Genomic DNA, 20667 nt, shown 5'->3' with positions numbered 1-20667 from the left:
TTGAGGTAAGGCATCCCTGACCTTACGGGCTTTAGAATTAAAGAGTGAGACAGTGTGGATTTTTATACTATTCAAGGATTAACAATAAAAGTAAGAAAATACACAGTATTACTAAGAAGAGTATTACTTAATTGCAAAAGCCTGCTCTGGCCCTGTGGGACTCTATCCTGATTCTGAGTGCTTTGTGAGCAGTCAGGAATTGCCAGGTGACTTGTAGGATAGACATTCGTCACTTCGCTAGAAAGCAGTTGCTATTAATACTGTCCCTGGAATTCTTGAAAAATCTGCTCCTGGAAATTGATTTAGTGTCACAGGAATGCTGTTGTCCTACTTCAGAGCTGTCTCTATTGTATTAGGAAGAATTAGGATCCACAACTTGAACTTATGTTTTCCCAGATAGCCCATCCAAAACCTCCTTTGTAATTAAACCTGTTACTCTCTCCCCTCAGTTGGGGTATTAATAAAATGCAAGATTTAAATGAGACCCAGTAAAAACTGTGAATGAACGGATGGCTTCCTATTTTAAAGCAGTGTGAGCCTGAAGACCCAAGCCTGTCTTCTGTGCGTCTTTTGTCTGTTTCCTTGGTTGGAGTACTTGCATAGCACTAGGTTTTAAGTACTACTGTTTTCTTGTAAGCGAGCTTTGCTTATGAAGATTATACTGCTAGCTCAGTATTGAGAAGAATATCTTCAATAATCCTTGGAAGGCCTGTTGGACATCCTGTTGGACAGGAAGTTGCATATTTCTAGTAATGGTTGATGAGATGATACTGATCCACCTATTAATACATATTCTTGTCTGATACGTATATATTTTTTCGGGGGGGACTGTCTTGGGTCTTTGTTACTGTGTGGGCTTTTCTCTAGCTGTGGAGAGTGGGGACCGCTCTGCAGCTGTGTGCGGGCTTCCCATTGCTTCTCCTGTTATGCAGCACAGGCTCCAGGGTCCGTGGGCTTCAGTAGTTAGGGCTTGCCGCCTAGGGTGTGGGCCCAGGAGTTGTGGTGTATGGGCTTAGTTGCTCCAAGGCATGCGGGATCTTCCTGGACCAGGGATCGAACTGGTGTTCTCTGCATTGCAAGGCAGATTCTTCACCAGGGGACAGAATCCTGATATATTTTTTTTTATTAATAGTATACTTTTGACTGGTAACTGGGTTTAAGGCTAAGCATAGTGAGAGGTTATAGAATAGCTTCCCCTTTGTAAAACTTTATAAACTTTGGCTGAATCACTCTCCTTTTCAGTGGATTTCTATTTTGTTTCCTATAAATTACCTTAGTAAAAATATATTTTAAAATGTATGTGTTTGGGGACTGGTATAAATAAATGTACATTGATATATAGCCTCTTTAGGAAAAAACATTCCCAAGATTGAGATTATTTAGTTGTTTTAAATAATTTGCTGCTTTGTAGCACTGCTTACCAAAAAATAATTGAGTCAGTTTACCCTGTGAACAGAAAGAAGTGTGTTACCTGTTGCTGTGAAGCCTTGTCAGAATTGGACTTCATATCTTTTCTTTAGTTTTATCAATTCAGTGCATGTAATAAAGTACTTCATTGCTTCCATTGATATTTCCTTACATATCTATTTCCTGGAGTCATAGAGAATATTTTAGATATTTAATAAATTCATGTAGTAGCCATATACTACCATTTAATAAGAAATAATAGTTGTTATTAATTGGACATGGAACAACAGACTGGTTCCAAATAGAAAAAGGAGTACGTCAAGGCTGTATATTGTCACCCTGCTTATTTAACTTGTATGCAGAGTACATCATGAGAAATGCTGGGCTGGAAGCATAACCTGGAATCAAGATTGAGAGAAATATCAATAACCTCAGATATGCAGATGACACCACCCTTATGGCAGAAAGGGAAGAAGAACTAAAGAGCCCCTTGATGAAAGTTAAAGAGGAGAGTGAAAAAGTTGGCTTAAAGCTCAACATTCAGAAAACTAAGATCATGGCATCCGGTCCCATCACTTCATGGCAAATAGGTGGGGAAACAGTGGAAACAGTAGCTGACTTTATTTTTCTGGGCTGCAAAATCACTGCAGATGGTGATTGTAGCCATGAAATTAAAAGACGCTTACTCCTTGGAAGAAAAGTTATGACCAACCTAGACAGCATATTAGAAAGCAGAGACATTACTTTGCCAACAAAGGTCCATCTAGTCAAGGCTATGGTTTTTCCAGTGGTCATGTATAGATGTGAGAGTTGGACTATAAAAAAAGCTGAGTGCTAAAGAATTGATGCTTTTGAACTGTGGTGTTGGAGAAGACTCTTGAGAGTCCCTTGGACTGCAAGGAGATCTAGCCAGTCCATCCTAAAGGAAATCAGTCCTGGGTATTCATTGGAAGGACTGATGTTGAAGCTGAAACTCCAGTACTTTGGCCACCTGATGCAAAGAGCCGATTCATTAGAAAAGACCCTGATGCTGGGACGGATTGAAGGCAGGAGAAGAAGTTGACAATAGAGGATGAAATGGTTGGATGGCATCACAGGCTCAATGGACATGAGTTCGGGTAAACTCTGGGAGTTGGTGATGGACAGGGAGGCCTGGTGTGCTGCAGTCCATGGGGTCTCAAAGAGTCAGACACGACTGAGTGACTGAACTGAACTAAACTGAATATTCTTTTTATTTATTCTATTTTTTGTTGATGCCACAAGACTTGCAGGATCTTAGTTCCCCATACTGGGATTGAATCTGGGCCAGGGCAGTGAAAGCTCCGAGTCTTTAAACTACTGGACTGCCAGAAAGTTCCTGTATGTGGTATATAGTACTATATGTGTACAGTACTGTACTGTAGTAGGTTTATAATATTTTTCACAAAAACAATACATAAAAGACACACACAAAATTAAAGAAGACAATTTTAATCTTTATTTAAACAGTACACTACTTTGAAAAGTAGAATAGTTCAGTACAGATGCTGGCATACAGGGGCTGGCATCAAGTGAGTAGGCAAGAAGAGTTACTGGCTGGAGGAGGCGCGGGGGTGGGAGATGGGAGAGCAGCTGCGTCACTGTGCTTTCACGCTTGCTCCCGGCCGTCCTGGCCTTGAAATGAAGGTACTGTGCGATGGTACTGTGTACGGTACTCCACGGTGAAGTGCACAGAAGCACAGTTGTTGAGGATGCACGCGTATGACAGTGTGCACGTGTGAACCACATGATTGGGCGTGCAAATCACACTCACATCTTTGAAACTTTGCAACTTGGAGGTTCGTAGGGGACTTAACTGTATTCTTTTTAAATGCTTGTTCACTCTTTATGTGAAATATATAGTTCTGTTTGTATCGGTTGACTGATCATTTTACTCACTGAAAGTTTACTTTTTTTGCCCTTACTGTTTTTAAAAGATTTTCTTCATTTGGAAGTTGTGTGGAGTGTTAGGTTTATTGAGGTATAATTTACATACACTAAAATTCATCCTTTTTAGTATATACTGTCGTATGAATTTTGACAAAGAACACAGTTGTATAATCAGCCACAATCAAGATATAGAACATTTCTGTCACCCATAAAGTTTCCTCATGCTTTTTAAAGTCATTTGCCTCAGTGGTTGCTAGGCCTTAGCAACCACTGATTTGTTATTTGTTCCTGTAACTTTTACTTTTTTCAGAATATTATTTAAATGATTTGTACAGTACTTAGCCTCTTTATTCTGTCTTCGTTTGTTTAGCATAATGCATTTGAGATTCATTCGTGTTAGTGCATATATCGGGAATTCACTGCTTTTTATTTCTGCGTAGTATTCCATAATATAGCTGTATCCCAGTTTGTTTATTCGTTTCCTAGTTGAAAGATATTTGGGAATTTTCATTCCTGATATTGGAAATTTGTGTCTTTTCTTTTTTCCTTAGACATTTTAACTAGAAGTTTATGATTTTTATATACCTTGTCCTAGAATCCAACCAGTCCATCCTAAAGGAGATCAGTCCTGGGTGTTCATTGGAAGGACTGATGGCTGAAGCAGAAACTCCAATACTTTGGCCAGCTCATGCAAAGAGTTGACTCATTGGAAAAGACCCTGATGCTGGGACGGGATGGGGCGGGAGGAGACTCAGGGGATGACAGAGGATGAGATGGCTGGATGGCATGAGTTTGAGTAAACTCCGGGAGTTGGTGATGGACAGGGAGGCCTGGCGTGCTGTGATTCATGGGGTCGCAAAGAGTTGGACACGACTGAGTGACTGGACTGAACTGAACTGAACTGTCCTAGAATCAGCTTTTAGTTTAATTTATATTGTTATATGTGTTTCATTGCCGCTCCTATCTTTATTATTTTCTTTGTTCCACTTGCTTTGGGTTTAGTTTATTCTTTTTCTAGTTTTTCTCAGATGGAAACGTAAATTATCGAGCTGAGACCTTCTTTTCTAATAGAAGAATTGAATGTTGAATATTTTTCTTTAAGGAGTTGTTTAGCTGCATTCCACAAAATTTATTATATTTTATTTTCATTTTAATTTATTCAAAATATTTTCTAGTTTCTAGTTTTTCTGAGGCATCTTCTTTGATTTATGGATTATTTAGAAGGGTTTTGTTCAATCTCTTAAGTATTTGAGGGTTTTCCACATAGCTTTCTTTGATTCCATGCCAGAAAACATACTTTCTATGGGTTCTTTTTTTTTTAAATTTATTAAGATTTGTTTTATGTTACTGAACATGATCTACCTTGACAAATCTCTCATGTGCCCTTGTATATTCTGCTGCTGTTGGATGGAGTGTTACATAAATGTCAGTTAGATAAAATTGATTGATAATGGTTTTTAGATCTTCTCTGTTCTTGCTGATTCTGTTTGCTTTATCAATTACTGAGAGAGGAGTGTTGAATTCTCCAAATATATTAGTGAGTTTTTATTTTATTCCAGTTAGCTTTTGCTTTGTGTATTTTGAAGGTTTTTTGTTTATTTTTGTTTTTTTAATGTGCAGAACCATTTAAGAGTTGTTATGTCTTTTTGGAATTGAGCTTTTTATCATTATGCATTTTTGGGGGGCTCTGGTAATTTTCTTTGTTCTGAAGTGTGCTTTAATTAGTGTTGGTATCATCTATTTTTTTCTATCCTTTCTGTATCATTCTATATTTCCATTCTATCTGTACTGTATTTGAAGGGCATTTCTTAGAGACACCATATACCATCTTTTGGATTACTTGAGTATTTTTTAGTAATCTATTTTATTTTATATATTGGCTTTTGACCCTATCTTTATATAATAAAATTTTTTTTTTATTATTTGTATTTTATTATTTTTGACTGTGCGAGGTCTCCCTTGCAGCGCTCAGGCTTCTCACTGTGGTGGCCTGTCTTGTTGGAAGCACGGGCTCTGGGGTGCGAGGGCGTCAGGAGTTGCGGTGCCAGCTCAGTAGTTGAGTTTCTCAGGCTCTGGAGCACAGGCTCAATAGTTGTGGTGCACTGGCTTAGTTGCTGTATGACATGTGGGATCTTCATGTATCGGGGATCGAACCTATGTCTCCTGCACCGGCAGGCGGATTCTTTACCACTGAGTCACGACGGAAGCCCTAAAAAAATTTTTTTTTTATTGAAGTATAGTTGATTTACAATGTTCTGTTTAATTTCTTTCTTTTTCTGTTTAATTTCTGTTCTTTGTATACTTTTTTGTTGTCATTGTTGGTTGCTATGGGAATTATACATACCTAAATTTTTATGTAATCAGATAAAATGCAGAAATTATATAATCAATTATGTCTTTCTAGCCTTTTCCTTTTATATTAGTGTTTATGTATGTTATATCTTTAGACATTGAAAATTCTGTATAGATCATGTATATGACCATATGTATATGCCTTCACAATTTTCCCTTAAGAAATTGGGCATAGTAATAATTTTTACAAAGGAAAACTTGATGATAGAGGCCCTAATTGATAAAATTTGATGAGTCAAAAGCAGATTGCATCTTTGCTGTAAGATTTACATTAAAGGCGATTGAAACAAATTATTTTAGCAAAATAAACAGGAAAATTGAAAAAAATTAGAAATAGTCTACCTATCATCTTTAGTAAAATAATAAAAAATTAATGGACTCAGAATTTACACTGGAAGAATACTTTGTTGATAAAAGATTAATTAGTGTTACACATTGAAAAACACATACACAACATACTGTACACACACAGCTTTGGTCAGGATGGACGGGATGAAGGCTTGAAGAGTCAGAGAAGCTTACACTGCCACATCTGTTTTTTTTTTTGTTTGTTTGTTTGTTTGTTTTTCATTTTTTTTTTATTATTATTATTTTTTTCAGTGGGTTTTGTCATACATTGATATGAATCAGCCATGGATTTACATGTATTCCCAATCCTGATCCCCCCTCCCACCTCCCTCTCCACCCGATTCCTCTGGGTCTTCCCAGTGCACCAGGCCGGAGCACTTGTCTTGTGCATCCCACCTGGGCTGGTGATCTGTTTCACCATAGATAGTATACATGCTGTTCTTTTGAAATATCCCACCCTCACATTCTCCCACAAAGTTCAAAAGTCTGTTCTGTATTTCTGTGTCTCTTTTTCTGTGTGCACCCCAATGTTCATCGCAGCACTGTTTATAATAGCCAGGACATGGAAGCAACCTAGATGCCCATCAGCAGATGAATGGATAAGGAAGCTGTGGTACATATACACCATGGAATATTACTCAGCCATTAAAAAGAATTCATTTGAACCAGTCCTAATGAGATGGATGAAGCTGGAGCCCCTTATACAGAGTGAAGTAAGCCAGAAAGATAAAGAACATTACAGCATACTGACACCTGTATATGGAATTTAGAAAGGTGATAATGATAACCCCACATCTGTTTTTTAAAAAAATTGTATCTGATTGTGTACATATGAACATTTATAGTCTGAGAAATCTCAGACCCTACTGCCTGCTAGCTGGGTTTCCACTGATGGCATGGGGGAATGCAGCACAATTAACGTTTCATTTTCTACTTTATCCAGTTCCCTTTCTTTTAATATTTTGATATAGCATGCTCCCTTTCTATAATAAAAAGCTAATCAAAATTCTGTATTAATAGCAGTGACTTACAGTGGAGTCAAATGTTGAAAAAGGAAACTTTTTAACTTCACGCAGTTAAAGTAGTATTCTTGGTGCGTTGACGTCTGCTAGGTTTCATTCTTCTTGAGGTCTTTGGAGTCGAGGCTGGTGAAACAAACAGGCATGTAGTTAACGTCTGCTCATGGCTCATCCACAGAAGAGCGGATAAGGCTGTAGAACAGTAGTGCTGTTAGAAGTAAATCACTGTCAAACCACAGATACATGCCTGGTCAAAACAGCTAGGTCCTAAACATCAGTGGGCAGAACCACCCTGTGCACACAAACGTTGGTTTGTCTAAAATCTAAACATATACGGAGCACAGTTTTTTTAAAAAGTCTGTTTTCTCTTTCTAAAGAGAGATTAGTAATAGTAATTCTCTTCTGACTTAAGGATTTATATATTAATAAAAGAACATTAAAATGTGTAGTATGGAGCTGTGAATTTTGGAGCTGATTTTCATTATTTTTCTGTATCTGCAAAGAAAAATGCAAAGGAAGTGATACTATGCCTCATGCATTGGATGCCTACCTCAAAATTAGGCTTATTAGTTCCCATTTTATAAATAAGAATACTCAGGCCCAGAAAGGTAAGTATTTTAGTGTTTTAGAGAGTTCCTAAGTGTGGGATTTCTACTAATGGCTATTTAGTTTTGAGGCCTCTGTTTTTAAGATCTCGTCACAGTATTAGGTAGTAGCACTTACATATGTGGCTGACGGTGAGTACCTGTTAGGAACAGGTATCACACAAAGCTGGGAGATTTGAAAGAAGACAAAGTAAAGCGCAGTGTACACTAGAGGCTCCTTCCTTCTTGCTGCTTTCTGGGGGCGTGTATAATAGCGCCTCTAAGATGCCTGGAGCAGGATTGCCTTTAGTCTTAAGAGAAGGATAGCGAACAAATAGACTGATAAATCAGTGGATGGGAGGGTAGAAAATTGGTAGAAAAGGTTAGAAAACAGGGCATTTTAAGTAGAAATATTAATCTCGGCTCTTGATTTGGTAAACACAGATACTATGCTGTGATGTTAGAAATTTCAAAACAAATATAGTTTAAAAAATAAAGTGATTCTAGGAGAAAAAAAATTTTAGTTTCTAAAAGACACATGCTCGTCTGTATCAGTCATGTAATATCAGTATAGATGGGTCTGCTTACTTGCCATCAGGCTTGTCAATCACACATAGTGTGGAATCCGAGCTTTTTTATTTATGGAAACCTGCTTTTATTGCCAGAAGTACAGCAAGAAATAGCAACTTTGCAAAATAAATTACATAGGGAAGATAAAGTTTGCTTATTTTTGAGGGGCAGCAAACTAGAAGACATTTCCCCCTGAAATTCTCCAGACTATTTTTTGAAAATTACTTTGTTAACTGAGACAAGCTTAAATTATAAAACCTATCCTCAGAGATATTTTGGCCAAGCAGGAACATAACTAAGGGAAATGTTCCTCACATTGTTTCAAGTGGAATTTTCAGACATGTCATTGTGAAAGTATTTCCTTAGATCATCCTTTAGAGGAGTACTGGTTTTTTTTTTTCCTTTGAAATCCTTATTTTTGAGTGTTTTATTGGATCAAAAATGAAGGAATATTAAAGCACCAATTTGTTTTATGCAGATTTTCCTTTGTTTGCTTGAGGTACTTTTTTTCTAGACTCTTGCTTATAAGTGACAAACCAACTTAAGTAAAATAACAGTAGATTTGGTGAAATTCTGAACAACCAAGAGCTTGGATAGATCTGTCCACAAGGATGAAATGCTTTCAGGATACTTTCTGATAATCTTTTAATTTTTCACCTTTGTCTAGCTCTTAGCTTCATTCTGTCCTGTTGACTCAAATCAGTAGTCCTTCATTGAATACCTGTTGTGTGCTAGACAAGATTTTAGTTGGTGGAGAAGCAAGTGATAACATAAGACAAACTAAGTCTGTGTCCTCAAGAAGCACTCTTTCTAGTGCAGGGACTTGTTCTACATAGCAGAGGACAAGGCCAGAGACCATTATGGACTTGATTTACGTCTCTAAGACCCATGAGGCAAGAGGGTGTCTTCCCCACCTACTCTCCTAGAAAAATTCCAGGGAAGGACTCTGTTAAGTTGTGATCCCATTCTGCAATCAGTAACTGCACCCAGAAGGGTAAGATACTGTTACTAAGCAAGCCTGGGTCATTTAAACTCAATACTTAGGGGCCAGAGTCTGTTACCAAAAGGAGGAAAGGGATGTATACTAGACAGGCAAAGATAGTAGCTCTTCATTGGCATTTGCATTATGAAGTTTGATTTCTTGTATTCAGTGCTTCAGATAAACGTATCACATATGCCAAAGCTTTACTGATTTTGAAAACTTAAAAAAAATGTTGGTCTTTCTCCTCATTTCTAAATCTAAAGTAATTGTGAACTTCATTTTGATATGCGAAGAGCCAGATAAATAATTTAACATGTTGCTTCCCACATAATTCGCCATATTGATAGGAAAGTTGTAGTCTTATAGATTATAAAGGCATGGTTTTGAAAGCTAATGTTGCATGGTGTTTTAGTTTGGGTTTCTCCAAAACACGGACTTGTTTGGAAGAGATGTTAAGGAAGTAGTGAAGAGATGGGGAAAGGACAAAAGCCAACATGAATGTGTTAATAAGTAGTATACCACAGTAGACAGCAGGAGCTCGGGCCTGCTGAGCACCTCTGATTGATCATGTGACCGTATCTGAGAATCGTCTCAGTGAGGAGGTAAGGAAACTGGGGTGTTTATCCATTACCTTCTGTCCCTCGGTGGTTGGAGGTTTAAGGGATGTTGACTTCCAGCCACTTCCTGTTTGGCCTGCTGCCTGTTGAGTGTGCTCCTTCAGTTTAGAGAAAGCTCTGAGGCACAGAGGGACGGATACTTGAGAATTGTCCAGAGAACTATCCACAGGAACTGCAGGTCTCTCCATAGTGGCTGTGAATGGATATGGGAAGGGCTTTGATAGTTTCAGCTATACATGGTGAAAGATACGGTATATCCTCAAGTAGGTGGTTATTCCTTTGATTTTTCACCAAAATTTCCTGTGTAGTGCTAGAACAACATAAGTACCTATACTTACCTCCCACCCCAGTTCAGCTCATTTTCTCTACATTATGATTGTTGACACTGTCGGCTGAAATACACCACAGAAATTTCAGGAGCTTCACAAAGGTTTACTGTGGCCAGTGTAGGTTTGGTGGCTTTCTGGAAGAGCTTTCCTCTAAACAATGACTCAGAGCTCTAGCTGAAATTCCACTGTCCCAAGTACTCCCTGCCCACCAGGTGGACGGGAGAATACGTGGAGAGGCGACATGTGCCTTCAATCACAGTGGGTGGCTGGAAGCAGTTACAGCGCTCCCGCCTAAGTAGAAGGAAGGCACTGTCTCTGACCCATTTGGCAATAAAGAATTTTCACTCAGCTGTCAAGATTTCGTGAATTTTAATGGTGGTCTCCAAGACCCATAAGTCACATTTCTTCTTCCTTAATAGTAGTCACATGTTGCACGTGCACAATTAATTACCGTTTCCTTTATTGATGGTTACATCACAAATGGTCAAAATAAAGAGCAGTTATTTACTATTCACAAAACTGAAGATTCTTGCTTTGTCATTAATTTGGCACCCAGCAAAGAATTGCAGCAGAATTTCTTAATTTCCTCTCTAAAGTTTTGGCACCCCTTTTCAAAAGGATTGTTTCAGTGGCTAATTTATTCTACATGAACAAATGGTAGCAGAGTGTAGGATGGGATGGTGGGAGAAGCCACAGCTGATTGATGTAATTGTCAAAGCAGGAAGTGATGAAACCTGAAATTAGGACAGATGGTAAAGAATCTGCCTATAATGCTGGAGACCCAGGTTTGATCCCTGGGTTGGGAAGATCCCCTGGAGAAGGAGATGGCAATCCACTCCAGTATTCTTGCCTGGGAAATCCCTTGGACAGGGGAACCTGGTGGGCTGTAGTCCATGGGGGTCACGAAGAGTTGGACACAACTGAGTGACTAACACTGATGGATATGGAAAGGAAGGAATGATAAGGAAGTATTGTCTTGGTGAATCTTACAGTTTTTGTTCGGGAGAGTTTACAGGAGAGGTAAAGTGATTTGGGGAGGCCAATAGTGCTTCTCCCTCAGAGCTTTTCCCCAAGCTGCTCTTCTCTCCAGCTGGGCCACTCCTCATATACTCTTTGCTGTCTCCTGTGTGTGTTCAGAGGCCTTCCTAAGTTCTGTATAAAATGGCAGCCTCACACAGCTTGCTCCCCTGCTTCTTTGCCCTACTTTCTCCCCTGTTATTAACACCTACCACATTGGTTTTATGAACAACTTCCCCTTTTAGCATAGAAGTTTTGCAACGGCAGGCATCTTTTCTCTTGTTCTGTATCTGTAATAGGTACGCAATAAATGTTTATTGAATGAAAGCCATGTAAGGTAGGCCACTCAGGAGATGAATAGACGTGGTAGGTTTAAAATTGCTTTGTAACTCACCTCTTTAGACATATATGGCAGGCAATTCTAAAATGTATTTCTTCAGGGATAGAGAATTGAAGCTAATGGTATAGACGTTAACAAGTACAACATGATGCATGTACTGATTGGTATTAAAATTCCAAGTACCTCTTGAAATAGGAAATTTAAATTCTCTTTTGTTTTTTGTATTTTATTTATTGTTGCTCTTGGAAGACTCGTATTAACAAGTCTTTATTGGTTGCAAAAGGATCTGTTTATTTTAGTTTTTAAAAAAATTGTTTGCAAGAGAAGTGTCAGACTGCAGTGGAAGCCCAGAAAGGAGCCGTGGCATGCTGTGAACTAAGGCAGTTTGAACTTTGGTTACAGCTGGCTGATGCTGGGAATGCTCGAGGGCTAAGTCCCTGCTTCACTGTACAGTATTTTCTCTTACTGTTTGTTTAGACTTGAATGTAGTGTAAAAAAGTTGCTAGCGCCTGCTTTAGAGTGATGAATTAAAGGCCAATTATTCCTTCTACTCCATTTCTTTTTAAAAAATTTTATTGAAATGTAGTTGCTTTACAATATTGTATGAATTTCTGCGGTATAGCAAAGTGATTCAGTTATACATTTATATATTCTTTTTTATATATTCTCCCCTTCTCCGCCATTTCTTAAAGCTTTTACTTTATACTCCTGTGCAGGGAACCTTCTTTAAAGGGTCATGTCTAACTTCTCACATCCTATTTATGCCCCAGACTATACAGTAGGACTTCTGCCCGTGGACTTTATTGACTTATCTCTTGAAAGGGAGGGAGTACAGTGTGCTCTGCATGCCAGGTGTTTTATGGATTTTCTTCTGTTTGATCCTCACAGCAATCCAGAGACAACCTTTTCCCCAAACTTCTCTTTGCAGGACCCTGAAATGTTCTTGTTTCCCAAGATTCCATTCGGTACCCCCTTCTCTTATGCTTCATCAGTTGTGTATGCACCAGTGGCTTTAACCTGTATAGACAGATTACTTCTAAGTTTCTCCTTCTGACACAGAACTCTAGATACACTCTTGGGCACACTAAAGTGTAAAACTGACTTTTAAGTCTCAATTTAATAACCTACAACTGTATCAAACCCAGAGTTTGAAACTGAATTATAGACAAGTTGCCTAAGCCTGCCACTTGGGGAAATCATCATCATGCTAGATGCTACTTACTAGGTTTGTGCTCTGTACAGAAATATTCTCATTTAATCCTCACAACAACCCAAGTTGTTTTATGGAAGCACTAAGAGAGATTTAGAACAGTTAAGGAGCTTAACCAGTCGGCAGTACAACAGATGGAGTTGAATTTTAACAGAATATGTGTAGCTGCACACTCCATACTCGATCCGTTCTGCGGCACTTCTCGTCCCCCTGCCTTCAACATGAACACAGCACATATAGACGCCCCTGTGAGCACCCACTACTGCTGACCTTTTGAGTTGCTCTGAAATATTTCATGTTTCTTGATTCTGATTGCCTTGCTTACTTGGATTATTGCAGTAGCCACTTAATAAATCTTCCTGACATCCATACTGCTGTCAAAATTTTTTTTCTAAAATGCAAATTTGATTGTCATTTCCCTTATTGCCTTTGGGATAAAATACTTGACACGGTATTCAAGACCTTTGTTCGTGGTCATGCTGTGTGCATGGTCCTTTTGTTTCAGCCATTATCAGGCACATTTATGTCCTAGAGGTATATTTCAGGATTATGTTTTGTTCTTCCGCCATGCCCTTTAGTTGTTGCATCACTGTCAAATTCCCGTTTTTTTTTTTCCTTTTTAAAAATATCAGTTTTACTTTTAAAAATTAGCATTGTGATGTTAAATTAACATAACATCATTTAAATTTTGCAGTCCTGTTGAGCATTCTATATGTTTTGTGCTGTTGTTGAACCCACTTTCTATTGGATATGACAGGCAAAAAGCAAGTAAAATAAAGTGTGATAAATGTAATGGTTTTAAATTAAGATTCAATGAAAAAATACAGCTGCCCTATTTAGCCAAGTCTAAAAGGATCAATGAAGATGTCTTTAAGGTGAAAAACATTAAACTGATTTGAAGATTGCTAGACTAAAGCAGGGATGGGGTTGGTTGTTCTAGGCATGTGCAGAGATGGGCTGACCCTAGTCAGCAAATGGGAAGTCACATTCAGGACGGCTGGAGGGCGGAGTGTAGAGGATGCCACTAGGTCATAACCTGGGAGATAAGGCAATAGACTATTGTGCAGTCATTCAGTTGTGTCTGACTCTTTGCGACCCCGTGGACTGCAGCACACCAAGCTTCCCTGCCTTTCACTATCTCCTGGATCAAATTCCCATTTTTAAGAGTTACATCAAGTGGCAGCTTTTTCACAAAACCTCTGCTCTTTCAGCATTTCCTCTCCCTTTGAGTATCCTCGTTTGTGATCACTAGTACTGTGGTCCTTATGGGTATGACCTCTTATGGGTATGACCTCTTACAGGTGGGGAAAGGAAAGATGCAAATGATGATGGAGAAATTTAAACTTGGACTATGAGGAAGTTGTAGTTGAGGGCTCAGAAGGAGATGAGAAAGATATTGTTGAAACTGGAGAAAGGGGCATCCTTGTTATGTCGAGGCAGAAAATTTAGCAATACTCTTGACATTAGTAGCATGGAAAGTAGGAACCGTGCCTAATAAACAGGATGATCTAGCTAAGGAGATTTCTAAGCAGAGTGTGAAGGTGCCAAGAAGTTTCTTCTTGCTGCTTGTAGCAAAATGTGTGCCCTGTGACCTCTTAACACTGTGAACCTATCACTCTTCTGGTTTTTTGGTGTTTTTTTGTGTTTTCTTAATGAAGGTAATAGTTAATTTACAATGTTGTGTTATTTCTGGTGTACAGCAAAGTGATTCAGTTATACTTACATCTCTGTATATGTGTATGTATGTTCTTTTCACATTCTTTCCCCTTATGGTTTATTGTAGGTTAGTGAATATACAGTAGGACTTTGTTTCAATCCCAGTCTCCCAATATACCTGTCCCTTACCCCCTCTCCCCTTTGGTAATCCAAAGATTTTTTTTCTATGTCTGTGGATCTGTTTCTGTTTTGTAAATGAGTTCATTTGTGTCATATTGTAGATTTCATATATAAGTATATATATATACAAATACCTTATGGTATTTGTCTTTCTCTTTCTGACTTCACTTAGTGTAATAATCTCTAGGTTCATCCATATTGCTGCTAATAGTATTATTTCATTCTACTTTATGACTGAATATAGGTGCACATTGTATATATGTACCACACCTTCTTTATCTGTTCCTCTGTTGATGAATATTTAGGTTGTTTCCACGTCCTGGCTATTGTAAATTAGATTTAATTTAATTTAGTTAATTTATTTTTTTTGTAAATTAGATTTTAAAATTTCTAGAATAGACTTTTTTTTTTGATACCATATCTATGGGAAATCAGTTTGGTTAATTTGATTATTTAGTTCTTATTAGGGTTAATCATTAATTTGGTACTGCTGTGCCTGCGTCAGTTCTTGATGTTATCTGTTAATGTTTCATTGAAAACTTAATAAAAAAATTTACTGAAACCTGGAGTAACTGAAGAAAGTATGAAGTAGAAATAAATTATGGAAGCACATACTTTTCCCCTAAATTTCCCTTAGCAGAAATAAAGTTCTCATAAGTTTATCATTTTAAAACATAATTTTTAATAGTTTTAATAGCCCATTATATTTTCCATCAATTTCCTTAACCTCCAATATCGGAAATATTATTTATGGTTTTTACTATTGTAAATGTTATGAATGTCTTTGAATCTAAAACCCTTTCCACATTAAAAAGAATATTGGCTGCACTGCCTTACTTGCAGTGTGCAGGGTCTTCGTTGTGGGGTGAGGGCTCCAGAGCGCGGCCCCATAGTTTGTGGTCCCCAGACCGTCCAGTCGGGGTGCCCGCGCTCAGCAGCCGCAGCACGCAGGCTTAGCTGCACTGAGCTGGGTGGGGTCTGAGCTCCCTGAGCAGGAATCGCGCCCACATCCCCCGGACTGGAAGACAAACGCCACCATTGGACCACCAGGGAAGTTCCCCTTTTCTGCATTTGATTATTCTGTTTACATGCCTAAATAGAGAGTCGTTGAATCAAAGAATATGAATTTTTAAAATACAGGTAGTAAGTTCACATGTAAGTTTTAAAACGTACAATTAGAAATACGGTGAAATAACTCCCTTGCACCTCTCTGTCTGCCCACCATCCAGTTCCCCTTTGTGGAGGCAGCCATTGTCATCAGTTTTTTATATTTCTTTCCAGGGACATTTTAAGTAGATGTATGTCTGTGTGTGTGTGTGTAGGAGGTGGAAGCTTAGCTAGTGGATGAGTAGACATGCACTGTTATAGGCATTTAATCATATTCTGTGTACTATTTATGGAGGAGGAAATGGCAACTCGCTTCAGTATTCTTGCCTGGAAAATCCCGTGGACAGAGGAGCCTGACAGGATATAGTCCATAGAGTCGCAGAGACTTGGACATGACTAAGTGAGCACACGTGTACTATTTAAGGTAAAATCAACTGCATTTAACTTTACTAGAATTTAATAAAAGAAGAGGAAGGTAAAATGAAAATGAAGGAATTTCTTTTGATTTAAATATTTCTTGGGGATTCCCTGATGGTCCCATGGTTGGGATTCCGCTTTCATTGCCCAGGGCCTGCGTTCAATCCCTGATCAGAGAAGTAATATCTCTCCTGCAAGCCACACAGCACAGCCAGAAAAAAACACAAAAGCATTCTTTATCAGAAGAAAATTAAAATACTTAATACTAGTGATGTATGAGAAATATAAATTGGCAGTAAAATTAAAATTTTTAGAGCTCAATAACAATTGAAATGCAAATAAAATGATATTTTTAGTCTTTGGAAGAATTGAGAAAAATTAATAAATATACTTAAGAATGTGGTAAATGAGTATTCTTGTAAGGGCAAAATTCTTTCTTTTTTATTTTTTTTGGCAAAATTCTGATGGCAGGTAATTTGGCAATATTTAAAATTTTAATATGTGTTTACCCTTTAGATACAAGATTTGATGTCTAGAAATTTTTCATAAAGAGATAAGTAAGCATAAAACGATATATATCTGCCACTGAAAATGTCCATCACTATAAGATTAAGTTGTGATGTATCCAATCAATTGGATACTGTACAGCTATTAATATTAAAAATGGTGATGAAAGAAGGAGGGGACATGTATACCTATGGCTGATTAATGTTGATGTATGGCATAAACCAACACAATATTGTAAATCAATTATCCTTCAAATAAAAATAAATAAATTAAAAAAAATAGTGATATAGATTCATATTTATTACAGTGGAAATAGGTCCTTGACATGCCCTTTTTCTTTCTCAACCGTAAGTAATAGCACCCCTAATGGGACCTCATTTATATAAAATTGTACATGTGTGTAAATGTAGACAGATTTCTGAAAATAAACACTGATTAAAATGATTATCTCTGAGTGGTGGCCTTTTGGGACTTTGTGGGGTTTTTTTTTTTTTTTTTTTTTTTTTAGTACTGTTTGATTTCTTTATAGTTAATATTTATCATTTTTATACCTGAAGAAGGAAGAGTATTTTTCCCCTTTCTGAACAAATGAATATGTCTAGTTTATCCCTTCTGCTTGTTAATTGACTTTGTGGATAACAAGAAATACAGCTTTTAAGCCAATACGTGATACATTCTAGAAATACCTGACTCTAATAATGTCGGTAGAAACTTTCTAATGTGGTGTCTGAGGGCCATGGTTTGGGATGCTCTCCTACTGCCGTTGAAATTACCCAGGAACTGGTGCTGATGGTTGGGGCATTCTGAACTCCAGAGCCCAGGGCATTTACTGAAGTTTTCATTGCCTCACCCTGCTGTAAGTTCTTTAAGACCTGATTTTTAAAGAGCAGAGTCAAGTTTGAACCTTAGTTTTTGTTGCTTTGATTTACTTTTTCTCAGCTTTGTTTATAATTAACAAAGAAAATTGTTAGATATATAAAGCATAGCTCATAGTGATTCAATATATGTATACATTGTGCAAAGCTTCCTCCCATTTAGTTCATTAAAGCATCCATCACTTCACATATTTATCTTTTTTTTCATTTATGCAAGAGAACGTTAAGTTCTACTCTTTCAGTGAATTTCACTTATACAGTATGGTGTTAACCAGTTGTAGTCACCATGTTATATATTACCACCTCAGACCTTATTTATTCATTTATAGCTGAAAATTTATACTCTTCCATCAGACTTTCCCTTTTTCTCCCATACCCCTGGCCATCACTTTTCCTACTGTTCCCATGAGTTTGACTTTTTTTTTTTCCCATTTATTTTTATTAGTTGGAGGCTAATTACTTTACAGTATTGTAGTGGTTTTTGCCATACATTGACATGAATCAGCCATGGATTTACATGTGTTCCCCATCCCGATCCCCCCTCCCCATCCCGTCCCTCTGGGTCTTCCCAGTGCACCAGCCCTGAGCACTTGTCTCATGCATCCAACCTGGGCTGGTGATGTGTTTCACCATAGATAGTATACTTGTTTCAATGCTGTTCTCTCTGAACATCCCATCCTTGCCTTTTCCCACAGAGTCCAAAAGTCTGTTCTGTACATCTGTGTCTCTTTTTCTGTTTTGCATATAGGGTTATCGTTACCATCTTTTTAAATTCCATATATATGTGTTAGTATACTGTATTGGTGTTTATCTTTCTGGCTTACCTCACTCTGTATAATGGGCTCCAGTTTCATCCATCTCATTAGAACTGATTCAAATGAATTCTTTTTAATGGCTGAGTAATATTCCATTCCATTCCATTCCATATACCACAGCTTCCTTATCCATTCGTCTGCTGATGGGCATCTAAGTTGCTTCCATGTCCTGGCTATTATAAACAGTGCTGCGATGAACACTGGGGTACATGGAGTTTGACTTTTTAAGAAAGATTATACATGTAAGTGATATCATGCAGTATTAGTTTTTGTTGATTTACTTTAGATTAACAAAGTATCTGAATTTATTGCACACACCTGCCCTTGTTGATAAACGATAGAAATATTAGAAGTCATTCTCTTTTCTGCATATATGTCAGGTATTGCTTAAATCATTGGGTTGAGGGAAAGTAAAATTCCTGCTCTCCAAACATCTGACACCTGCTCTCCAGACATCTGAACTGAAGTTTCAAAGATTAAGTGTAAATTAGCCAAACCCAGGAAAGGGATATGAGGGTAATGCAGGTAGAGACAGACAGGGCTTGGCACATGTTGGGAACTGTAAGGCCTTCAGTGTGGTTGGGACTAGAGGCCGTGCAGGCAAGAAAAAGGGAGGCCGGAGAAGCCAGATCATGAAGGGTCTTGTCAGCTGTCAACGAGTTTCTTTCTCTGGACTTCCATGTAAATACAGCCTTTGTTCACAAAGACTGGAATTCTTTGAGTCATCTTTGACTCTTAAGTCTTCCTCCCTTCCCTTAAACTTCCTCATAATTGGGCACCAAGTCTTGTCAATTTTGGGAACTTGGATTGAAATAGAATAATGACAAGCTAGATGTAGACTGTGTTCTCTATGGCAGGCTGTAACTTAGTCTTTTTAATTTCTAGGGCTGAGCACTGGCTCCCAGACCCTTAGGAAATGTTTACGTGAAGGGAGTTCAAAAGAAAAAGTTTAGTGTTTCTACGTGTGACCATGTGTAACTTTTTTCTTCTCCATTTTGTTATGGAAAATCTAGTAGTCTTAGGAAGTCTAGTTGAAAAGTCAGTGCTTGGATAATTTAAAATCTTGGTAATGAAATCAGATCTATTTGATTAGTGCACTGAACAGTGATGGAAGCAATGTAGTTTAGGAAGAAAAGTGCCAGACAGCTTTTAACAATTGGATTTTAATGTCTATACCCCAGGTTACATAGTCTGTGTACCTTTTTTTGTGGCCAAGAACAATAGTTTTGTGACTATCCCAGTAGAGATTCATTTTTTAGTTAAAGGAAAAATCATATACAGGTATATTTATTGCTTTTCACTTGTCCCAGGTAGTTATATGACTACATGCTTCCTTGAACTTATGGATATGTACTGTATTTATTTTGTGTTTAACTATAAAAGGAAAACTGTACAGAGATATGGTTAGCATTTGCAACAGTTAGGCATTGTTTTAGTGAAATAATTGTGCCATTTTGAAAACAAATTAAGGATTTGAGGCATATCTTGTGAAGCAACTTTTATGATTATCAACAACACAGCTGCTAAAACTATTATCTTGGTGGAATTGAATCTCTTGTTATTTGGGTCACATAACCAGCAACTGAACTTTTATACTTGTAACTATATAAGACCCTTGTCAAGAAATAATGTGATATGATTAAAAGAGAGGCATCTTAAAATGTTTTCATATATGGCCTTAAGAAAAACAAGGTATTTGTTATATAGAGAGAGCTAGAATGGTAGCATTATAATATAATCTACTCATGCCTATATTCATGTTTCATATTTTTAAACCCTTTAATTTTAAAATTTTTGTAATATAAATTAGCTAAGCCTATTACTTTCCCCCTTCAAAAAAAAAAGAAAAGGAAATATGAGAGTATTTTTTCTATATCACCTCTAACTTCCCATTACCTCTAGTTTCTTTTTTTTCTTTTTAGTTTTTGTTTTTGGCTTATATCTAAATACATATCCTGTAGCTTGAAATGGAAAATATATTTGCATACATGTCTTCAAGTATAGCTCCTATAGGCTGGTTAGTTTGGTTTCTTGAAGTCTATTTATTATAACAAAACTCAGTAAGATATGTGCCTTACAGAGCTGATTAATGTGGAAATTTACTGTAACTTTCTCTTTAGCTGCCTTATTTCCTTTTGACTGAGTATAGGTGGTATAAGAAGTGAATATTTTCCTATTACACTTACTTAATCGTAAATCCAAGGTGAGCAGTTTAAAAATGGGTAGATAAGGATGCTGGCCTTTCTTATTATGCCTTTTTATTCTCAGGATACATTAAGCTCGTAAATCCTCTTATATATTGATACATTTGTCTTATTTTCTGTTTTTTTGTAGAGATTAATTGTAGTTGTAAGAAATAATACAGAGATCTTTTGTACACTTAGCCTATTTTCCCCAGTGATAACATTTTTGAGGATAACATAGTAT

The 20667-nt window shown here is 37.4% G+C and overlaps 1 protein-coding gene across 1 annotated transcript in view; it reads left to right on the top strand.

Moving 5' to 3' along the window:
- FAM117B (family with sequence similarity 117 member B) overlaps positions 1-20667 on the top strand; it is a 68849-nt gene that overhangs the window by 12869 nt on the left and 35313 nt on the right. The gene's annotated exons all lie outside the window — the stretch shown is intronic.

This window comes from Dama dama, chromosome 8, assembly GCF_033118175.1.
Source record: "Dama dama isolate Ldn47 chromosome 8, ASM3311817v1, whole genome shotgun sequence".
Classification (NCBI taxonomy): domain Eukaryota; kingdom Metazoa; phylum Chordata; class Mammalia; order Artiodactyla; family Cervidae; genus Dama; species Dama dama.
The sequence above is the reverse complement of the archived record's forward strand: the minus strand, read 5'-3'. Positions and strand labels throughout refer to the sequence as shown.